The following is a 24,542-nucleotide window of genomic DNA, read 5'->3' as shown; positions in this document are numbered from 1 at the left end:
TAATGCAGTCCCCCACCCCTTTTACACCCCCCTCTATCCCGCCTAAAGCATCAAACTCATGGAATGTTTAGCTGCCAATCCTGTCCCTCCTTCAACCAAGTCTCTTGAATAGCACCATCATAGTTTCAAGTAATAATCCAAACTCCAAGTTTATCTGTCTTACCTGCTAAGCTTATCACGTTGAAACAGATGCACTTCAGGCCACCAGTCCCGTTGTGTTCAGCAACTTCTCCCTGCCTGCTCTTCCTCTTAGTCTTATTGGCCTTAATCTCTCGCTCCCCTGTCTGTCAGGCACCTTCACCTGTCCTCGTGCTCCTTTGCATTTCTACCCCAGCGATTGATGCATAACTGGTGGATGGCTGCTGATATTCAGTAGAGGACTTGCAGATGGTCCTGCAGGATGCTCTCGAGCAGCCCTGAGTATCGAGGTCCTGGGACTGAAACTCCTCAGCGTGAGCAGCAGCAATCTGGGCTGGCTGGCTGAAATCCAACAGTAAGGGGAATGTCAGTTGTCGGACAGAGTATGAATACTGTGTCCTGAAAAGTGACAGTGTGGGCTGGATTCTCCAAAAATGGGGCTATGTCCCCATGACAGTGCAAAAACGCTGTTGTTTCATTCTTGACATTCCTTAAAAAGTCAAGAGCGGCCCTCTTACCTGCAGGGGGCTGGCACGGCCCGGAATGCTTCTCGCAGCTCTGGCTGCAGATACGGGTCCGCACACTTCCGGTCAGGAGTCCGTGCATGTGCACGGAGGCAGCCTACAACAGCCACACCGTGCGCGATGATGGACTTGGACCACGGACTGAGAAAGTAGGCCCTCCGTAGATGGCGCGCGCCACGGATCCGAGCTGTCCGATCGCTGCCCTGGCTGCCCATGAGGTGCCCCCCCGATCCACCCACCTCCCATCAGGGCGGTCGCGAACTGAATCCACAGCCGCCAGCCGAGGTTCCCGGCGGCCAATACGTGGTGTCATGGGAGTGTACTTTTAAGAAATGGGTATTTATCAAATAGCTGCAGTGATGTCATTGTGTGGGTGGAACTGGGCTGTGTCTCTGGCTTTTACTTTTGTTTTGAGCTGGAAGCTGTATGTGGATTTGTGTTTTACTTTTGTTTTAGGCAGTTGAAAGCTGAATTCAGGCAAGGAAGGATCATTTAGTCTCTCTCTATGTTAAAAGGTGTCCAAATCACTTGATAATTTAAAAGTGATAACTGTCTTGTGTAAATAATTTATACCTACTGCTTTGTTAAAAACGGTGTTTGGCTCATGAATGTTGTTTGGAAAGTTATTAAGGGTTACATATAGAGTACTGTATCTGTGGGTGGTTATTGTGTTCGTAGTTGATAAAATGTTTACTGTGTGTTTATAACATGTTAACTGAATTCGTAGAATAATTTTTATATTGTTTAAAAATGCTTAAGGGGCGGGATTCTCCCATATCCGGCGGGGTGGGGGATCCCAGAGGGACGGAATGGCGTGAACCAGTCCGGCGTCAGCCTGCCGCAAAGGTGCGGAATTCCTCCGCACCTTCAGGGGCTAGGCCGGCTCCGGAGTGGTTTGCGCCCCGCTGGCCAGCGCGGGTCCACACATGCGCGTGAGCATCAGCGGCTGCTGACATCATACCTGCGCATGCGCTGGGGGGGGGTTCACCTGCGCGTCTGCCATCGCAGAGGAGCACAAGGGCAGCGCGCAGGAAAAGAGTGCCCACACGGCACAGCCCGCCCGCGGATCGGTGGGCCCCGATCGCAGACCAGGCCACCATGGGGGCACTCTTTTCCAGATCGGCCCGCACACCCCCCCCCCCCCAGGACCCCGGAGCTCGCCCGCGCTGTCAGGTCCCGCCGGCAAGGGACCTAGTCTAATTTACGCCAGTGGGAGCTGCATAGAACTGGCGAGACTACGGCCCATCGCAAGTCGGAGAATCGCCAGGGGGGGGGGCGCTGTGAGCGGTCACCAACCGGCGCAGTGCGATTCCCGCCCCCGCCAATTCTCCAGCGCCGGAGAATTCGGCGGCCGGCGGGTGCGGGATTCACGCCACCCCCCGGCGATTCTCCGACCCGGCAGGAGGTTGGAGAATCCCGCCCAAGGTCTCTGCTGCATAACATCTGGAAAGTAGAGCCCTGTGCTCATCATAACCAAAATCTATTAAAAGCTGGAGATCAGGCAAACTCCATGATATACTTTGGAGTTTTCTAAACCCTGGCCCATAACAATGGTTAGAACCACGCCATCGCAAACTCAGCCAGTTTTGCCCGGAGAATCACTGGGGGGGGGGCCTCTGTCAATGGCCCCCTAAAAGCAGCGCATAATCCGTGCGCGAGTGATTCTCTGGGACTGTATAAAGATCGATTCTCCGCCCCCACGACAAACGCGATTTCGGCACGGAGCTGGGGAGAATCCTACTCCACGTGTATACTCCACTGACAGCTCCCATTGTTTTGATGTGGATTTTCCTACAATTAGCTGTTTCCTTTCCAGTTTGGCCAGATCCTGTCCTATCATACTAAAATCAGCCTTCCCCCCCCCCCCCCCCCCCCCCTCCAATTCAGGACCTTTGTTTCCTGCCCATCTTTGTCCATTTCCATAACTACCTTGAATCTTATTGAAAAACTCCCCCACTGACGACTCCTATCCTAATTCCATAAAACTCGGGCCCTTCTTGTGTAGCGCTTTCTGCACGCTGGATCGAAATGCTCTCCTGGATGCACTTTACGATGCATTTTCAAAGTAAACAAAGGGTAACACCTCAAACATCCTGGAAAGTAATACTCCTTGCATTACATAAACATTCCAGCCAAGCCAATTATGAACAAAGGCATCTTGTGAGTTCTAATCGCCAATAACCATGCTTACAGCCCCAGCATTAATTGTTGTAACACAATGGTTTCAACAAGGGGGAACTCGTTTAGCCAACCATAAACCAAGAACAAAGGGAATCCTTGCTCCAATTAAGCACCTCAAGATATCAGCACTGGGAAAATACATCCTTTGTTCGACATTGAGGATGAATGGTGGGTGGTGCCACATGACCTCCACTAAACTGTGAGAACTTGTAATATTGCTGTGTGGCACCAAACTCAGGCAGTCACTATTGGAGCTCTGAAGTAAACAGTGTTCCAGGCAAGCAGCTTGCACTGTCCACCATCTTACCATCAAATCACTGGCAGCAGAAAGACCTCTGGCCCTCATCAAAACTGTACATTATTGAAACATTGGAACCTGTACGACCAATACCAACTCACTCTCTGTTCCTTCTCCCATTGTGGAAGTCTCGCTCCCGGAAAGCAGGATCTTCCTGCAACAATTAGCAACCATTCCCTTTGAAGGAATACTCTATTAGGTTTCAGATACTGGACTCTGGACTCCGGTTAATCCATGTTTTTGAGACCGGCATATTGGATAACTTGTGAGAGTGAAGCGGAGTATGTAAGTAGCATTATCAATGGGAGAGAAGTTGGTGATGTGGTTAGGAGAAGTCACGTGCAAATGCATCCACTGACCTTGACCATACCTGCACGGTCATTAAACATCTTCCTGCACATCTTGCAGGTCCCTGGGTCCAGACCTCGGGAGCTGACCTCTGTTAGAGGAGCTGGCCTTCCTGCCCCCCCTAGCAAAATCTGGCATCTTTTTACTCATAATAATAATCTTTATCAGTATCACAAGTAGGCTTACATTATCACTGCAATAAAGTTACTGTGAAAATTTCCTAGTTGCCACACTCTGGCGTCTGTTCGGTACACTGGGGGAGAATTCAGAATGTCCAGTTCACCTAACAGCACGTCTTTTGGGACTTGTGAGTGGAAACCGGAGCACCCGGAAGAAACGCACGCAGACAAGGGGAGAATGTACAGACACCGCACAGACAGTGACCCGAGTCGGGAATCGAACCTGGGATCTTGGAGCTGTGAAGCAACAGTGCTAACCACTGTGCTACTGTTGACTTCCATGACAAAGGTGTTTTTGTTCTCTATTTCCTTTCTCTTCAATTTCAGCATGGGTGGACCTCCTTTAATTAAATGCAGCCTTCTCTTATGACGAACAGTCTTTAAGAGCAGGAGGCTAGCGAGAAGATGTGAACGCCTTGCACATTGTTGGACCACCAGTTATGCAGGGAGCTAACCAGCAGCCACCTTGTGGTAGGCTGAATACAGAAATTATAGAACGGAGAAGCAAGGATGTAGATTACATGCACAAATGAGTTATGGGTTTAACTTATTTGCAATAACTCCTCCTATCGTAAATCACATCAGGTTGGACCAAGTTAACACTATGGCAAGAAAGAGCACTTTAAATGATGAATTCAGAAAGTTTATTAACTATTAAAAATGTATTAAGTCAGATAAAGAGCAAAGTATCAATCAACAGCAATTATCAGTAATTAAGAGTGAAAGGAGAAAGCTTAACTTCAACAATTGAACATATATCTCACCACCCTTCACACACCAGGTCATAAAGTAACAATTCCAACAACATTGAAGACAGTTCTCAGCACCTCTCCAGAAACATCACTCTCTTCCCTCTCTCTCGGCCTCCGCCTCAGTCTCTGTCCGTCCTAGCTCTTCAAAATGGGGACCCGTTTTCATACCTTAAAATATTAAAAGCCCATCTTAGCAAATTGTTGTAAAAATGGCCAACTGTTCCATTATTTTGTCAATGATGAAATAAGAATCAGTCAATTAGTTCTTCGCTATTTACACATATTCTCTTAGTTTTAAGACACGGGGCGCGATTCTCCGCCCCCCACGACGGGTCGGAGAATAGCGGGAGGGCCTTCCCGACATTTTTCCCGCCCTCTCGCTATTCTCCCCCCCCCCCCCCCCCCGCCCAACTCCCGACACGAATCGCTGCCGCCGTTTTTTTACGGCCGGCAGCGATTCACAGCTGATAGATGGGCCGAAGTCCCAGCCCTTTACGCTGTTTTTACGAACGGCAAACACACCTGGTCTGGCCGTTCGTAAAAACGGCGGGAACAACTAGCTTTTTATAACCATGGCACCGATTGGCACGGCAATACCACGGCCGTGCCAAGGGTGCCATGGGCCCGCGATCGGTGGGCACCGATCGCGGGCAGCGGGCCCGATGCCCGCGCACTATTTCTCCTTCCGCCGCCCCGCAGTATCCATTCGCGGGGCGGCTGAGGGGCATCCCGGCCCGCGCATGCGCGGGTTTCGCGCAAATACGCGATGACGTCATCCGCGCATGCGCGGGTTGGAGTCTTCCAATCCGCGCATGCGCGGCTGACGTCATATGACGCGTCAGCCGGCGCTAACTCCGGCAAGCGGGCTTAACGAAATTCATTAAGCCCGTGATGCCGGAGCTTACGGCGTCGGGCTGCTAGCCCCGACCGGGGACCAGAATCGGTTCCCGGTCGGGAAGGGGCGCCCGGGTTTGACGCCAGCCTTACGATTTCTCCCGTTTTGGGAGAATCGCGCCCACAATGTTTCTTCTAAAATTATATTTCTAACCTTGAGACAGGACTGCGTCAACACAGCTGTCTGTCATCTGGAGTTGGGTCCTTCTGAGAAGAGCCAGTCCTTCTCCTAGCCAAGGTTCACATCCATGCTATCTCTTTATTCTATCTCATGAGAAACACATGTTAATATTTTCTCTTGCAGCACTTAAAAAGTTTATATTAATAACCAAGTGTTAATAATATGCTTATAAATATAAAAGTCATAAACATATGTATTCCAAATTATATTTCCAGTCTTTCTAACATATCTACTAATGAATTTATTATTCTTTAATTGTCTCACAATTAAGGCTGCCTACGTAACTAATCTGGCTGATTTCCGATAATGCTGTTTAGTTTTATTAAAATGGCTTCCATCAGTTTCAGCTACGAGAATTTTAATTCACACTAAGAAATTATAGTCACACTAAAACAACGGTTGAGAGTGAAATATATATAGGCCTAAATTCTCCACCTCTTTCTGCCGGTAGCGGGGTCACCGAAGCAGCGGAGAATTGAAAGAGCGGGATCGGCGCCGGGTGTTGCCAATCCGAACACAATGCTCCGACCCCCTGCGCCGAGATCGATGTTCACGCCCGCGCGTCAGCGGGAGGAAGTAAATAAATCCAAGTGGGTCTTAATGACCCAGTTGCATCCATTTAGCGGGCCTGGCATTCTATTCTCCGGCCCTCCGCGATTCTCTGATCCCTTGTACCTGGACCCACGTCACTACAGCTCTCATCAAATGTGAGCCTGATGTGGTGGACCTCATGGTGGGCTAAGGGGGTAACTTCTGAAGGGAATTGTCCGCACAGTCCATCTAAGGGCAACCCTTGCCCCCACCAATGAACTACCTGCCCATCCTTCCTCTGCTCTACTTATCAGTGAAGTAAGAGGTTGGGACGCCATTATTAAATGGTGCACAATCTTGTGACCCCTCGATGCAACCCCCAGACTCCCTCAATTACACAACTCACCCATTGGGGGGTCCTCCAGCCCCTCCGCATCCCACCACATACCGCCAGGGCACTCCCGGGCATGATCCCTGGTTCGGGCACAATGCCAGCTTAGCACCTTGGCAATGCTCCGCTCATCAGTGTTCCTCAGTGCAGGAAATGATGCTAAGTGCGTCCTGGGAAGGCATTCCCCATCTGAGCACGAAAACAAGGCAGAGTGCCACTACAAGCATTGAAATGACCTCGCTAATCCCACCCAGAATGGACTCTGTTTTATTTTAGTTAGATTGGGCAAATGTCTAATTTCTAAAATCATTTTACTTTAACTCCCCTGCCAAGTATCATGGTATATAACACCATCCTGATTGTTTTAAAAACTAGTTTCTCTCTGGAGCCTGTGCCAGTGCCTCAAGGACTCTATTGACCACATTGACCATTTCATGCCATTTGTCAAGTAGCTGCTCATGACTTAACCAGAAAATCAAGGGGCATGGGATACAGGGAAATGTGGTTGTCTGGATACAAAATTGGCTGGCCGAAAGGAGACAGCGAGTGGTAGTGGATGGAAAATAATCAATCAAACTGAGTCCCAGCCCATTTCTCCTCTCTCTCTCTCTCTCTCTCTCTCTGTGCTCAAAAGTCTGAAGCTCCTATTCAAACTGCCAGAAATTAGCAGAATGACCTCTCGTGTAACTTCTGAATTCCTCATTCTCTCTGTTGCTTAAAGACACATGTCCATAATTACCCATGGATCAAAAAAGATAACGGTAAAATAAAAGGGGAACTAAGGGAATAAAACACTGCACATTATCCAGCTCTGAATTAAAATCTGCAAAATGTCTTTTCACAGAAAGAGAACCATTTCCGTTTCTCTCCAAATTATTTCCTCCTGACTCCCTTACCAAAGGGAGTGAAGGTTGAGAATCAGAGACATCCCGTACAAGCCATCTAATTCAATCAGTGGCAGCAAATCTATATTAATTGACACTGAATACAAGTTTTGAAGTCTGATGCAAAACCAGGTTCTGGATTTCTATAGTGTCCAACAGAAAGCAGGGGCGGGATTGTTTGATCCTGAGGCTAACTGTTGACGCCATTGTAAATGCCGTCGCATTTACGACGGCGTCAACAGGCCTTTAGGAGCAGCAATCCTGAGCCGTACAGGGGGCCAGCATGGCACTGGAGCGCTTCATGCAGCTCCAGCTGCCGATACCAACGTCAAACGAGCGCCGCGTGTCTGCGCATGCACGCTGCGGTCGGTGCAAATTTGCGCATGCACGCTGTGAACGGCGCGAAGTCACGCATGCGCGCTCACTTTCTTCTCCGCGGCGGCCCCGATGCAACATGATGGAGAGCTACAGGGGCCAGCGCAGAGTAAAAGAGGCCCCCAGAGAAGGCGGCCCATGGACCGGTAGGCCCCGATCGCGCGCCAAACGACGGTGGAGACCCCCCCAGGGTTGGATCCCCTCTCTCCCCCTCCCCACCAGGCTGCCCACCCACAGGATGGACGGCAAGGTCCCACCGGGTAAGACCACAAGTGAACCCTGCCAGCGGGACTCGGGCTATCTCTGTGGCCACTCGTCCCATCCCGAGCAGAGAATCGCCGGGGGGCCGTGTAGAACGGCCCCTGACTGGTGCAGCGTGACTGCGCCGGTGCCAATGGCGGCGATTCTCCAGTCATCGGACCGGCGTCGGGCAGCGTCACGTGAATCGCACCCAGCTCGGCGATTCTCCGACCCGGCCCCAGGGTCAGAGAATCCCGCCCCAGATCTCTCATATGACCTTTTATTTCTCTCAAAATCATTTCTTTCATTTCCTCCTCCACTTATTTCAATTCTTTCTCCACTCAACTGTGGTAATCTCATGGTTGCTATCTCTGTAGTTTTACAGCGAGTGTTCTATTCATAGATTATTGAGCATAATGCGCAAACCTACCACCTTGGAAACATTTTGCACAAGGACCACTCTGTTAATTTAAATGGGATCTTGGTTGGCTTGGCCCCTCAATTGCAGCAATGCCCCTTCTGGCAGATGGTGGTGTTACAAGGCTGTCCGTGTCCTGAGGACTCCAGCTGACATCCATGCCTCAATTGCATTGGATTCAGTCAGATTCCAGGGGCTCGGGTCAGATATCCCAGAGCTTTTCTGACTTTGGGGTACAAATGTCTTCGGTGTGGTATCTTGAAAATAGGTTGGTTCTTCACTATTGATGTGGATTTCAGGGTCACATGTCGGGAACGCTCATGTAGAACACAGGTTAGCAAAGTCACAACGTAACTTGCTAATATCCTAATAATAATAATAGTAATAATCTTTATTATTGTCACATGTAGGCTTACATTAATACTGCAATGAAGTTACTGTGAAAATCTCCTCGTCGCCATACTCTGGTGCCTATTCGGGTGCACTGAGGGAGAATTCAGAGTGTCCAATTCAGCTAATAAGCACATTGTTCAGGACTTCTGGGAGGAAACGGAGCACCCGGAGAAAACCCATGCAGACACAGAGAGAGCATGCAGACACCACACAGACAGTGACCCAAGCAGGAATCGAGCCTGGGACGCTGGCGCTGTGAAGCAACAATGCTAACCACTGTGCTACCGTGCCGCCCCTTGTCTTGTCTCTCTCACTTTATCATATATGTTTGTGTAAGAAATGTCCAGAGAATGTAAAATGGCAACCAGAACTTCTGCAGATGTCAGTAGGCAATAGATATTGGGCTCTACATTTTCCTTCAAACGTGTAGAACAGGTAGTTAAAATAATAGTTTTTACAAGATCATCATCCACCTTTGCATAACTCTGCCTCAAATCTGACTGCTGTTTGTTCACAATTAGGGGGTCATCCCCATCACCAATCTTTCCAAGATCCTGGACATAAGGCTATTTTGATACGAGAAAGAGGTGTTGACCTCTCTTCCTGACTTGTAGTCTGCACATCAGGATCTGTAACTATGGTTGTGCTGTTTATTGCAATCTGTTTTTTGTTTATCAAACACATTCGACAGTGGCTGAGCACATTGCACATAAACCTTAGGGTTTGACAGAAAACCTGAGTGGACTAGATTGGGATTTCCATGACTAATTGGAATGATTAAATTATCCCGGCTCTCCAACTCTTCTTCAAACTCATATAGTTTTGATTCACAACGAGAATGGTCTATCTCTGCTCTCGCTTCCTTCTGACGCTCCTGCAATGAAGCCTGTGGATCACGGCAATTCCAGTTTAAGACAGATAATATCCTCCTCGGCTAGTAAAAGTCTCTGCTTATAATCTTCTGCTTCAACTGTTTCATGAGCCTGTTGTTCCAACAACACTGATTGTTTTGAGTGGAGTTCTCTTTCATGATCTAACTGCTCTGCTACCTGTTCTGAGTGGAGTTCTCTCTCTTGCTCCAGCTCTTCTGAACAGACTTTCATCTCTTTCTCTTGCTGTTCTGAATAGACTGTTCTCTTTTTTTCTAATTCTTTCTCGAGCTCAATGAATCTCTGTTCTTTGTCTTGGATAATAATATCACTTCTGTGAACAGAACAATCTGCGCCATAGTCTAAAAGATCCATACATTTTGATAACTTCCTGTGGTAGTATGACTAGAGGTACCTTGGAGTGTGAGCTGCTGTTGGTGGAGAAGGCTCGCTGCTCATTGGCCCAAGTGTTGCTTTCTCATTGGTCAAGACGAAGGTAGCTCCGCCCAATGAGGCAGAGTATAAGAGCCCGTGTTTCCCAGCAGCCATTGTTCTTTCTGTAGTCAAGCTGCTGGGGAAACATCTTGTAGATTAAAGCCTTCAATTCGGACTACTCCTTCGTTTCTGTGGTTATTGATCGCGCATCACTTCCATACCTCACTGTTAATCTTAGATTGGATAATATCAACCACTTCCTTGAATCAAGCAATGTCTGATTTAAATAAGCACTCAGGGTGTAACAACTCAAACTTTTTTTCGGATAAACAATCTCGCTTAACTGAGACGATGCAGAAGATTTGTGTCTCATCTTACTCTATTATTGCTCATTGGATGTTTCCAAACGTGTAGCATTATCAAGTGTGATCACTAACGTGCTCAATCTTTGTCACTTCTGAGCCTGCGATCACCAATTTAGAAGATTTATAGGCTTAACTTGTTTGCAATAACCCCTCCTGTCGTAAATCACATCAGATTCTGGAAATGTAACCATAAGGCAAGAAAGAGCAATTTAAATGATGAATTCAGAAAGTTTATTCACCATTCAAAAGGTACCAATTCAGAAAAAGAGTGAAGTATCAATCAACAGTAATTATCAGTAAGTAACAGTAAGAGGAGATAGCTTAACTTTAAAAACTGAACAGATATCTCACCACCCTTCACACACCAGGTCATAAAGTAACAACTCCAAAAACAATGAAGATAGCTCTCAGCACCCCGCTATGAACATCACTCTCCTCTTTTCTCTGCCTCTGTCCATCCCACTCATCAAAATGGTTTTGCGGGACCCTTTTGTTGTATCTTAAAACATTGAAGGCCCACCTGAGCCAATTGTTGGAAAAACAGCCAATTGGTCTATAACTTGTCAAGGATAAAATAAGAATTTGCCCATTAGTTTTTAGTTAGTTACACATATTGTCTAAGTTTTAAGATAATGCTTCTTCCCAAATTATGGGTCGATCTACCGGCTTTGTTGCGCCGGGCGAAAAACGACCGTGCCGGTTAGACAGTGGGAGAGGCTGAAATCGGGAACCACGACAGGTGCAGATTGGTTTCCAATCTAAGGGGCCCGCTCCCATTGGTGCGATGCAGATACCGCCACGGCATGGGGAGAAACCAATAATCACCAATTAAGCCCAATCTCCATACCATTAACGGGAAGGGCTTCCCATCGAATGGCCACCTATTTAAAAATGTGAAGTTAGCGGAATGGCTGCTTTGGAGATCTGAGGAGGTGTGAAGCCATCTTTGGAATCGAGCAGTCAGCTCGGGGGCACCGGGCAGCTGGTCAATGCATGGGGGGGGGGGCGCGGAGGGGAGTATGAGAGTCTCGGGGGGGACAGGCTCGGTCGGAGGGGTGGACCACCATTGGCGGGGGTCGCTCCTGAACTGGAGGGAGTGCTGGGCCTGCGTCTGGGGCCAGCATGCCACCTCCTGGATGGTTTATACACACAATGGGGAAGATTCCACTGCTGCCTGTCTGTCCCACTGAACATCGCCATGACAGGGTCCTGTCTGTGGCAATGTGGTGAAGATCACTTTAACTCCCACTGACCGTGGTGGCTGTTGGCCGCAGAGCTGAAGGAAATTGCTAATAGTGAATTGGCAATTCTAGTAATGTAAGCACTTGCTCCCAAGTGGATTCCTGTGGGTCGGCATGTGGACCAAGGGGGGAACCAGTGCCCGGTCTCGGTAACGTTACCAGCAGGTGTTTGGGGCACAGGGTCTGGGGTCCGATGCCAAAGGGTCACTGCTGCGGCTGAGGGTGTTTATGCAGGGCGTGCTGGATGAGGGATGGCAGTGATGTGAGGGTGGCGTGCGCCTAGGTTACCCGCAGGTCCGGGGTGGAAGCCATTGCTGATCATCTGCTCCTCAGACTGTCTAATTCTTTACAGATATCACATGATGGATGATATTGTGGACCCCATGGAAGTGCCAGCGTGGTGCTGGCAGGCTAGGCAGCCAGATGCCGGAGGTGGCAGCGGCAGACGCGTTGACAGAAGCTCTAGACGGCAGCCGATGAAGAGCGGCTCTCCCCACATCCTGTGGACCTGGCTGCCCATCAGATCAGGCCCAAGGTGTACAGGCATTGCTAGTCATTCGAAATGATGTCAGATATCATATGCCACAGGAGACTTTGCCCAACAAGGAGATGGTACGGAACCTTTGCCATGTCCTTGTGGGCTTGGTACCACATGGAGAAGGAGAATACCCACTCCCAGTGGCCATCAGGATCACCACAGCCCGGAACTCCTCGGGTTCATTCCAGTGTTTGAGCAGGCAGTTATGTGGTATTTCCCAATCAACAGCCCACAGGTGCATCCATAAAGTCACTGGTGCCCTGGGCAGCTAACTACATAAAATTTGACGGGACCAAGCCCATCAAGATGCCCGGGCAACAGGATTGTCTGCCGTTGTTGGGGTGCCCCAGGTCCAGGGGGGAATAAATGACAGGCCGCCTTGCGCACAGCAGTGCTGGTTTCTGAAGAGGCATGGCTGTGTGTTATCTGGGGTTTGCTCTGCGGGACTGATTTTAAGTGCTGCTTTCCCTCGTTAGCGGGGAGCTGCCGGGCATGGTCCCGGCGAAACAGCAATTTGTGGCGTAATTAATGTTAGATACTGGTAACGGCCGAGCCGGGTTGGCCATCAGAAAACACCCAGAGATTCCTGCTCTCTCCCATACTTAGAATTAATTTGGTTAGATCGCGCCCCATGTCTCTTATCTTGAGGCAGGACTTGATTCTGACCAATAATTAGTCAACATAGCTGTCTGTCGTCTGGAGTTGGGGTCCTATAGAGAAAGGCTAGTCCTCTTTGGCAAGGTTCACATCCGTTATCTCTTTATTCTGTCTCACAAGACACACACATTAATCCTTTCTATCACAGGACTTTAAAAGTTGATATTAATAATTAAGTGTTAACAATATGCTTATAATTACATAAGTTAGAAACATTTGTGTTCCAAATTACATTTCAAGCCTTTCCAACATATTTATTAATGAATTACTTATTCTTTAATTGTCTCGCAATTAAGGCCTGCTTAACTAATCCGGCTGGTTTCCAATAATGCTGTTTAGTTTTTATTAAAATGGCTTCCATTAGTTTCAGCTAAGAGCATATTAATTCAAACTACAAAATGACTATCACACGAAGACAAATGATTTTCAATCTACCGACAGTTGAGGGTCAAAAATTATTTGTCAATAGGCTGCCTACCAACTGTAGGCAGGTTGTGAATCATGACCCACACCCCAAAACTGGGCGTTAACAATATTTCCTCCAATGCCATTTTGGTACCTGATCTGTTGAATTATAATCTGCATCATGAAGCGACTCAAATGTTAACCCTGAACCATGGCTACATTTGAGCCGTATTGTATGTCAACAAGTTCAGAAGGAATTATGATGACAATGCCTAAAAGTTAGAGGGCGCGATTCTTCCAAAATGTTTCTCCGTTGGGGAGCGAGCGGGAACTGTCACAGGCTTCCCGGCGCTCAGCCTGGCGAGACCGTCACCTCAATACAACATTAACAGGTCCACTTAAGGAGGACTCATGTGCTTCACAACGCAAATGAAGGCTCACTAACCAACTCTCCAGGACTGCGCTCGCCAACCCTCCCGCTAACAAGGTTGAGCAGCATATAAATTGCTCTTGCACAGCCAAACCCACTCAGCTCGCAGACATAGCGCTGAGGTGACTGGTCCCATGAGTCAGGGATGGAGACCTGGGGAGGCTCTGAGAGCCTGTCGAGGCCAGGAGGGATGTCCTCTTCCCCCAAGGGTCCTGGAGAGTGAGGCACACGGCAACCAGTGCCACCTGGGATAAAGTGACAGCGGCCATCACTAGGAAGACTGGTACCCAGTGATGCAAGAAGGTGAATGATCCGCATGGGTGATTTGGCATCGCACCTTCCCCTCCCCCCTTCCATGAGACTGCACCGCCCACACCTGTGGTGTTCTTTGTGTTGCTTATTTAGGATGGAGTGTGTAGTGTTCCACAAAGACCACAGTCTAGCTTTTACTTAAACAAAGCTAAGATTTTATTTCCACAACTAAACTGAGTTACGGCACTTAGTCCTTTAGAATACAGAATTGATCAATAGCTAACTGCACACCTACTGCTAATCTCAGTAACTGGTTTATCTATAATCTAACCTATTCACATTAACTGCTCTTATGACCTCCACCAGCTGCCTCCTTCATACACTCCTCCCCTCAGGTCTAGCATCACTGCTTTATATAATAGTATCTGCAGCTCCCTCTAATGGCTATTCATGGTACTACATTAACCCTTGTAATGCTGATAGTTATGATAATACTAGAACACCTAGTGTGTGCTGTGCCCTGGCCCATCTATGTCGACCACGCCGCCCCTTCCCCAAATCCCTCCTTGAAACCTTCTTCCCCTCCCCCACCCCAAGCCTACTCCCCAACCAGCCCTCTCAAGAAATCCCCCTCTCCTCTGCAGTGAACTGTCCATGCAGTTAACGATGCCCTCTCTGTGTCTCCGCAGGAGAAGTTGTCCACAACTATCAGCAGAGGTCCCAGGCTGACGGCGGGGTGCCGGACACCAGAATCCTCACAACACAAACCTTCAAGAAACGGACCCTGGAGGTTACAGGGTGACCGAGGATAGAACGGCTACCAACTCGGAGGTCAGCACATGCCGCAGAGGTGAGGATCCATCGGGTCCCACCCAAGCGGACTGCCACACATACGTTCTTATTGCCATACAAAATGACTCATCCTTTCCACTGACATGTCCATTCTCCCGCTGGACCTCCAGCCGATGGCGCTGGTCCGTCCGGGGTTGTCGTCCCCCGTCCCCGTCCCCCCCAAGCCTCCCAGGAGAACACCTCTTAGGAGAGCTCAGAAGATGGCAGGGCCAGATGATTCAGGTGCCACCTGGGGCTAGATTCAGCCTCCCCAGATCAAACCCCACCCCCATGGCCCATGGCAGACCACCTCGGCCGAGCGTGGACCCATTTCCCTCCCCTCCCCCAAACCCCCACACTTAGTTGCCCCCGCCAAGCCTCTCCAAGCACACGGGCAGCAAGCCCAGTGCCCCGGGCTCATTGCTTGTGAGATAAGATGGCTACTCACCTCCTCGGCTCCTCATAACTGCCCTTCCGCCTGGTTAACATTCCCGTACCAGCCTCCCCGGACAGACGCCGGAATGTGGCGACTAGGGGCTTTGCACAGTAACTTCATTGAAGCCTACTCGTGACAATAAGCGATTTTCATTTTTTTCATTTTCCATTGTTAGAAAGGAGTACTAATCGGCGTCAGCATGATCACTTGCTTGGGAGGCCGCTGGATTCCGGGTTGGCTTCCATTAATTGTATGGAAATAGGGCTTAAGTGGTGATTATTCGTTTCCCGCCATGCTATGCCAAGATCCTGCTTTCGCCGGGAGCGGGCCGGTTGCATTGCAAATGGTTTGGCATCAAACACGATTCTCACGTTTGGCCTCTCCCGCTATTCACTGGCCTTGTCTTGCATTCCTCGAGGCCACTGAATTGTGCCCAGAAGAGTTTGTAGACTTTAGATCAGAAACAAAAGCAATGAGACCTTTTCTGAACATGGGTAATTATTGCCTACAGCATGGAATGAACACAACGCTAGGAACAGCCACACCTTTTGGGCAGAAGTGATTTTGGTTTCCTCCAGGAGTTAGCATGAATTGTTGAACTGTGGTAGTGTAGGGCGCATAAGAATGCACCTGGGACAAAGACCAGGATGGGACAAAGTCAACGCCAGCCCATTTGAAAAGTGGATAACAGATGAGATGGTCGGGGAAGTTGTGATCGGATGACACCAAGCATGAGTATAAGAACTTAAACACCATTGGAGAAAAGAAAGACTGAGACAAGCATCGATTCGGTGGTTTGAAGAACCTAGGTTTTCTTATATAAAGTCTACATACCTAAGGAACCTAGGAAGGAATGAGTTTGAGTAAAAGAAAGTTCACCAAGATCTCATTTCAAAATATTGAGATTGAAGAGAGAGAAATGAATATTTGTATTATGTTTCCTTGACAAACGCCAAAACACGAATCAAGCCGTCCAATTGTTCAACACAAACCTTCTGTGAGTCATATTTGAAATGAAACAAAATTTAATCTTGAAGTAGTTATCCGAAGCAGTTTGATTTTGGCAGAGGGTTTAGTGTACAGGACTGATTCCTTTTGGGTGCATTTAGCAGGGTATTTCCTGGTGCTTAACAGCGCCCAGGAATGACCCCGCTATTGAACGGGTCTCTGTTTCTTTTTTGGGGCCTCGGTGAGAAATAGCCCATCAAGGCCACACTTAGATCCATTTCCTGCACAAATGAGCTCCCCACCGTGGCTTCCTTGGCAACCCCCACCCCACCCTCAGTCCCAATCTTTGGGGTGGGTAAAATTCCATCCAGGCACCGTGGCATTGCCAGCCTTGTGCCCTGGCAGTGCCACCTGGACATCCTGTCATTGCGAGCGTGGCACCCGGGTGGGACTTCCAGGGTGCCCGACTGGCATTGCCAGAGTACCACCCAGTCTAGAGCTCAAACACCAGGAGACCCCGATCCCCCCCTCCCCCCCAAGTGCTGTTACATCTGATCCACGTTTGTGGCAATCAGTGCGAAACAGCGCCCAGTCGAGGTCTCTGAGACAAGACGTTCACCACCATGCCTTGGGTAACTCGGGCGTAGGCGTATTCTAATGAGCCTAACTCCTCACTTGAATATGCAAATATGGTTCACACCCAGTAAGTGAGGGACCCAGATCACGACGCCTCACGAGATCTCTTAATGAGGCCTCTCGCGCGATTTACTGGCTTCCATGCGTCCGGAGTCGGATGGGACGAGGCCATTAGATTGCCTCCAAACACTCTGACTGATTCACTCACTCACAGCAGCATGTCACACTGTTCAGGACTTTAATCCTTTGCAGTGTGACAGTACCACATTCTTTGTTGAAGCATGAAATCAAGCAATGTAATTAATGCCAGCTCGTGGCCACATTTAAAATGTAATCACTGTACTTTCAGTTAATGGGAAGCATCACGCTGGTGGGCTAATGTCACACCAGCATGCCTCAATATTATTCCACACACATCTCAAACAAGATAAACAAAACAGGAGCATTCAACCCTGAATTCAACACCATGGGCCCGATTATCAAATATTCTCCTGTGAAAACCAAGTTACACATGTTCTGATCATTTTCAGCTCAGTTGTTGACTTTTGTTTTTTACACGTTTAATTGAAGAAGTTAAAAATGTGCAAGTCCGCCATTTGCATTGTTCTCTGGGTCGCCATTAAGAATGAACAGCTTTCACAATGTGATATCACAAAAAGGAAGTCTTGCATTTTGCACTTGTTCAACACCTCAGCTCCCAAGATGGTACCTTTGGCAAGTCTGCACTCCTTAGTACTGCACTGGACTGTCAGCCTAGGATTTGCACTGAGCTGGACTGGGGGTTGCACCCGTCAAGACTGATAATTCAGGGGCAAGAGTGTGATCAGTTATATTTGAGACTTATTTTTGACAATGAAAAGTGGATCTTGAAGTTTCTGACTGAAAATGTATTTTAGAAATTCCTTCTAATCTCCATCTGAAATGAGGGAACCGTTATTTTGAAACTGTGCTCCATAGTAGTAGATGCTCCATGAGGGTCAGCATTTTCTCAGAATCCAGTCAAGCCTCCTCTGAATTTTTGCATGTTGCCTCTGATTGCCCCCCCCCCCCACCCCGGGTTTCCTGGTGGCGTGGGGTAGATTCAATGGGAAGTACAAATATTGACAAGAAACCTGCTGCAAGCGGATGGTGCATTGCCGAGAAACACGCAGCTGATGTACAGGAGAATCCAGCCCCGAATCAAACTCTCCTCAACTCCAATGAGTACTGGCCCAACCTGTTCTTTTTAAAAAAAATAAATTTAGAGTACCCAATTCTTTTTTTCAATTCAGATCCAATTCTTTTTTTTTTCTTCAATTAAAGGAGCAATTTAGTGTGGCCAATTCACCTACCCTGCACATCTTTTTGGGTTGTGGGGGTGAGACCCACGCAGACACGGGGAGAATGTGCAAACACCATATGGACAGTGACCTGGGGCCGGGATCGAACCAGGGTCCTTGGTGCCGTGAGGCAGCAGTGCTAACCACTGCACCACAGTGCTTCCCCTAGCCCAACCTGTTCAACCTTTTCCTATACCTTTATCAGCAACTAGCGCGCACCTGGCAGTCAAGCTACCAGATAAACCCTTGCGGGTGTGCCTACAGCCTGGTTTTTTTGGGGGGGGGGTTCCTTTCTGCTTGTGCACCATGTGCCCAATGGAGACCCCACTGGCTGCAAGGACTACCCGCATGAGAAGGCACCCTCCTGCCCTTTACATCACCCATCCTGCCTCGCTTGAGCCTGCCTCACTGGCCCTGGTGAGCCTGCGTCACAAAACTGTGTTCCGGAACTCCAGTGACAATCCATCTTCTGGGGCCTGCTGCAGTACTGGCAGTGGCCAGTAGTCCTGGTGGTACTGCCAGTGCTGGAAAGCTGCATGACTCTGATTGGTCAGCTGTGTTCAGATGTGGGACATGTGCCCTACAGGACCTCAAAACCCTGGAAGCAGCCAGCTGACTGCCTGAAGGGGATTTAATCCTGTCATGGCTCCTTGAAATGGCCTTGGCAGAGTTTCCACCAGCTCTCTAATTGTTAGACAGATTCATTGCTTTGGTCATTACATTCTTCACGTGGAGTCATAACGGCACAGAGGGAGTTAGGACTAAACAACATAACGGGCTACAAAGCAAAGCCGAGCTGTATCTCTGGCAACAGCGCACCCCTCCCCGATGCCTCTTATTGACTGACCTCATTACCACTACACCCTGTATGCTTCATCCGATGCCAATGCTTATGTAGTTACATTGTATATCTTGTGTTGCCCTAATATGTATTTTCTTGTATTTTCTTGAATTTTGTTTAATTCCCTTTTCTTCCATGTACTGAATGATATGTTGAGCTGCTTGCAGAAAAATACTTTTCACTGTACCTCGGTACACGTGACAATAAACAAATCCAATCCAATCCAATCCAATAAGTCAACTCTCTGTTGAGCAATCCAGTCAACCACATTCCCCCACTTTATCCTCCCATAGCCCGACAGGATTATTTCACTCAAGTGCCCATCCAGTTTCTGCTGACATCACAAAATATGTCTTTGTTGTAAGTCCTCCCAGTTTGTGCTTTAGCTAGTTCTGCATTGTAGTTTCAACAGGTTGGGGCTTCATTTTTAGGTGTGCCTGCTGGTGCTCCTGGCAAGGTCAACTGGGATTGAACCCTTGACTTGATAACAACAGTAGAGTGGCAGGTTCTGATCTGTGAGATTGCAACTTGTGTTGAACATAATTCTGCTGCTGATGGCCCACAGCATTTCCATAAAACCAGACCATAAGACATAGCGGCAGAATTAGGCCACTCTTCCCATCGAGTCTGCTCCGCCATTCAATCATGGCTGATATTTTTCTCATCCCCATTCTCCTGCCTTCTCCCCATAACCCTTGATCCCCTTATTGATCAAAAACCTATCTATCTCTGTTTTAAAGACACTCAGTGATTTGGCCTCCACAGCCTTCTGCGGCAAAGAGTTCCACAGATTCACCACCCTCTTGCTGAAGAAATTCCTCCTCATCTCTGTTTTAAAGGATCGTCCCTTTAGTCTTAGATGGTATCCTCTGCTTCTAGTTTTTCCTACAAGTGTAAACATTCTCTCCACGTCCACTCTATCCAGGCCAAGCAGTATTCTGTACGTTTCAAGAAGATCCCCCCTCATCCTTCTAAACTCCAACGAGTACAGAACCAGAGTCCTCAACAGTTCCTCATACGACAAGCTGTTCATTCGAGGACCATTCTTGTGAACCTCCTCTGGACCATTTCCAAGGCCAGCACATCCTTGCTTAGATATGGGGCCCAAAACTGCTCACAATACTCCAAATGAGGTCTGACTAGAGCCTTATACAGCCTCAGAAGTACATCCTTGGTCTTGTATTCCAGCCCTCTCAACATGAATGCTAACATTGCATTTGCCTTTGTAATTGTCAACTGAACCTGCACGTTAACCTTAAGGGAATCATGAGCAAGAACTCCCAAGTCCCTTTGTGCTTCTGATTCCCTAAGCATCTTCCTATTTAGAAAATAGTCTATGCCTCCATTTCTCCTTCCACAGTGCATAACCTCACACTTTTCCACATTCTATTCCATCTGCCACTTCTTTGCCCACTCTCCTAGCCTGTCAAAGACCTTCTGAAGCCTGCCTGCTTCCCCAATACAACCTGCCCTTTCTACAGATCTTTGTATCATCTGTAAACTTAGCAACCGTGCTTTCAATCCCTTCCTTCAGATCATTAATGTATATTGTGAAAAGTTGTGGCCCCAGCACCGACCCCTGAGGTACACCACTAGTCATCATGTGCCATCCTGAAAAAGACCCCTTTATCCCCACTCTCTGCCTTCTGCCAATCTTCTATCCATGTCGGCATCGTACCCTGAACACCATGGGCTCTTAACTTATTTGACAGTCTCCTATGCGGCACCTTGTCAAATGCCTTCTGGAAATCTAAATAAATCACATCCACTGGTTCTTCTTTGTCTAACTTCCTTGTTACTTCCTAAAAGAACTCTAACAGATTTGTCAGATATGACCTCCCCGTGACGAAGTCATGGATACCCGCCTTGCTGCTAGTTTTGTTCAGAATCTATTCCATTTAACATGGTGGTAGTTCTAACCATGATGGATTGTTTCCTCAAGGTGAGGTCAGGACATGGTCTCGACAATGTATGTGCAGTGGTTGTGCCTTACCAATACTGTCATGGACAGATGCATTTGCAGCCGATAGATTGATGAGGACGGGGTCATTTAGAATTTTGTTTCCTGTTGGCTCTCTTGCCACTTGCTGCCTGTCCAATATTGCAGATATGTCCTCAAGGCTTTGATCATCCTGATCACTAGTGCTGCTGCAAATATTACTCGTGATGGACATTGAAGTCTTTCAAACCAACGTACAATTAGTTCCCGTAATGCCCTCATTTCTTCTTTCAAATGCTGTTCTGATGAGGATGAGCAGTCGATAGAAATCGGCAGGTATTTATTTCTTCATTTCTTTGACTTGATTCCAGGAAACATCATAAGGTCTGGGGTCCTTGTTGAGAACTCCCAGAGTTATTTGCTTCCGACACCAGTGCACAGTAGCAGCCATGTGTACCATCTGCAAGATACACTGCAGGAACGCACAAAGGCAGTACCTTCCAAACCCATGACCGCTATCATCTTGAAGGACTAGGGCAGCTGACACATGGGAAGACCGCCACCTCTAAGTTCCCTTCCAAACCACTCTCTATCCTGACTTGGAAATATACTCTCGTTCCCACTGGGTCAAAATCCTGGAACTCCCTTCCTAACAGCACTGTGGGTGTAGCTGCACCTCCGGAACGGAAACAGCTCAAGAAGGTAGCTCACCACCACTTTCTCAATGGCAATTAGGGATGGGCAATAAATGCTGGACCAGCCGTGACACCCACATCCCACTTATGAATTAAAATATACATATGTTATATATGTAAATATATGTGTCGCCATCTCAGGTGGATCTGTTCTGTCAGTGGGGCAGAGATACTGAGGGATGGAGAAACTACACATATTTGCATTACCATACTGATCAATTTTGCTTCACTTGCAATTAACACAGAGTCTGAATGGATAACGTTGTTGAAAGCGGAAATTGATCTGGGGATAAGTCACCTCATCGTCTCTCTGGATGTGACCAGTCAACACAGGCATAAATTAATTGCCTCTTTTTAGTCTGTGTGCCAATGCATCCCAGTGCATTGTTCCACTCAGATCTTGGCTGCATTTATTGAAATGGCTTTAAAACGTCATTTCATTCCTGACTCTATCTAGCTTGAAACTGGAAGGGTGACAGGCTGCAACTTTGCTGTTAATCGTAAAGAAAATCATCATGCCTGTGCCAGTTTATCACCTCAGCTTGAAACAAGGGCAAAGCAGTGGAGCATTTATAATGTGAATATTCATAAACAGCACACAGTGGCGTGCAGAGGTCTGGTGATGCCCGGGGCAAATCTTGATTGTATGCCCCTAGGACTCAAGTATAAGGCCTAATATACTGAGAAATATTATGAGAAAGGAAAACATTTTGAATATATAAACACAGATGAAACATGACATAAACGCTTTATTCGATTTTAATATAAATCAATCAAATTTATTAAGTTCTTTTCCCCAAATGATACCTCCTGTCACAAAACACCTGAACTACTTCACTTTTTACATCAGCTGTGAGAAATTCTTTTTCAATTCTTATTAAAGCCAGGTTGGTCAGTCGCTCCTGTGACATAGAAGACCTCAGATATGTTTTTATTAATTTCAGTTTTGAAAATGACCTTTCACAGCTTGCGACTGAAAATGCGATTGTAAGCAGTAATCTGTATGAAACACACAGCATCAGAAAGACATCCCTCCCATACTGCAGTAAAGACTCCAGAGCATCTTTAGGATCAGGGGGAACTCTATTCCCTCCAGCTCGAAGGAGCATCACAAAATCAATAATTTTGTCATATAACTGAATTGCAACCACATCATTGTCATAATAATTTGCAAAGTCTGAACATTCCTTTTTTAATTTCTCTCTTTCTTGTTCATCTTCAATCACTCCTGAATTCAAGTTCAGAAGAAAAGAAAATTGGTCACTGAGTCTTTGAAGACGGACACTGCGGTCTTCAATTTCAGTTTTTAATCTGTTCACAATCTCTACCATTACTCTATTCATTTCTTCTTGTGCCGTCAGTCCACTATCTCTTGCTGATTCTCCAGGCATTATTCTTCTTCTCCTTGTTCTGGCAATTGGTATTCCCCAATTTTGACAATATTCATTGGCTAAATCTATTGCATTGTGGATAATTTCGTCATTCTTCAAATTCAAGATATGAATAAGTCCTCTCAGATCACAAGAAGCTTCATGGAACCCCATTTTCGGATCCTGCAAACGTTTTGAGACTTTATCCACTGATGATAAAACTGAGTACCAAAAATTTAATAAAGCTATAAACAGGAACTGTTGAATAGAGTTCAGTAGCGATCCTGCATCAGATTTAGTTTCCCTTGAAAATTCTCCTTCCAGCAGGTGTTGAAGGCTTGCAATAACGTTGTCACACTCTTCGTGGATTACTTGCACAGCATCATGGCTGGAACTCCATCTTGTGTCACACTGTCTTTTCACAGTCCGAGTGACAAATGATTTTAACACTTCCCAACGAGAAGTAGATGAAGAAAAAAAAGTAGAGTTTTTCTAGAATGCCAAAAAATGTAACAACAACAGGTTGCACCTCACTTGCATGGACACAGGACAAATTGAGGCTGTGGTTCTCGCAGTTCACAAACACAGCTTTTGGGTTAACTTCAAGAATTTTTTGTTGAACACCTCCTCTCACTCCAGCCATAACTGCTGCGTTATCATATTCTTGACCACGACAGTCATTCATGGAAATTTTGTCTTCTTCCAATTTTTCCTGAATTTTATTTACCAGGCTGACTGCATCTTTCTTGTTGACTTGAAAAAATCCCAGAAATGTCTCCTTTATTTCTACTTTTCTGTTTTCATCAATATGAACGTAACGCAGAATTTCAGAAACCTGATCTTCATGGGCAATATCTGGAGTTGAATCCAGCATTATGCTAAAATATTTTGCGTCCTTAATTTCGGAAATTATATTTTTCTTGACAGTTTCACCAAGAAGATTGATTATTTCGTTTTGAATTCTGTTGGACAAGTAGGTGACACTTTTTGGTTTCTCTTTCCCTCTCTGCAAGTGTTTTGCTAAGATGTCATCATATTTGGCCAAAAGTCTGATTGTTGCTAGAAAGTTTCCTGTATTTTCACTGACTGTCTCCCCTGGCTCTGATAACCCAGATATTCCTTCTCCTCGATGTCCACGATAGGCCAGATTCTGTTTTGCCAGAAAGGATATAACCTCGACAATCCGTTCAGTTATAGCTTTCCATCTTTTCTTTTCAGCAGACATTTGCTGTTGAAGTTCAGCATCTATCGTAGTTGAATGATGGAGTCGAACTACAAGGTTCAGGTATTCCCTCATGTGAGCTCTATGAGAAGGGCTTTTCTCATGGTCAGGTATTGTTGGATTTAATTTTCTCCAAGTGGAGAAACCGTCTTCCTTTCCAAAGTTTGACACAGACAACAAATGCTCCTTTGAAAACAAAAAGCAAACAAAACAGTAGCATGCTTTCCGATATGGAGAGTATAACAACCATTTTCTCTCCACAATTTCTCCGTTTGTGGAAACTTTATCAAACCATTGTTTGGAAAATGATCTCCCATCCTTCTCAGCAAATGGACCACTTTTATTCTGATATCTTTCAGGGCCATGTTGTAATATTGTCATCTTCA

Source organism: Scyliorhinus canicula, chromosome 21, assembly GCF_902713615.1.
Source record: "Scyliorhinus canicula chromosome 21, sScyCan1.1, whole genome shotgun sequence".
Classification (NCBI taxonomy): Eukaryota; Metazoa; Chordata; class Chondrichthyes; order Carcharhiniformes; family Scyliorhinidae; genus Scyliorhinus; species Scyliorhinus canicula.
This window is presented reverse-complemented; position numbering follows the sequence as displayed.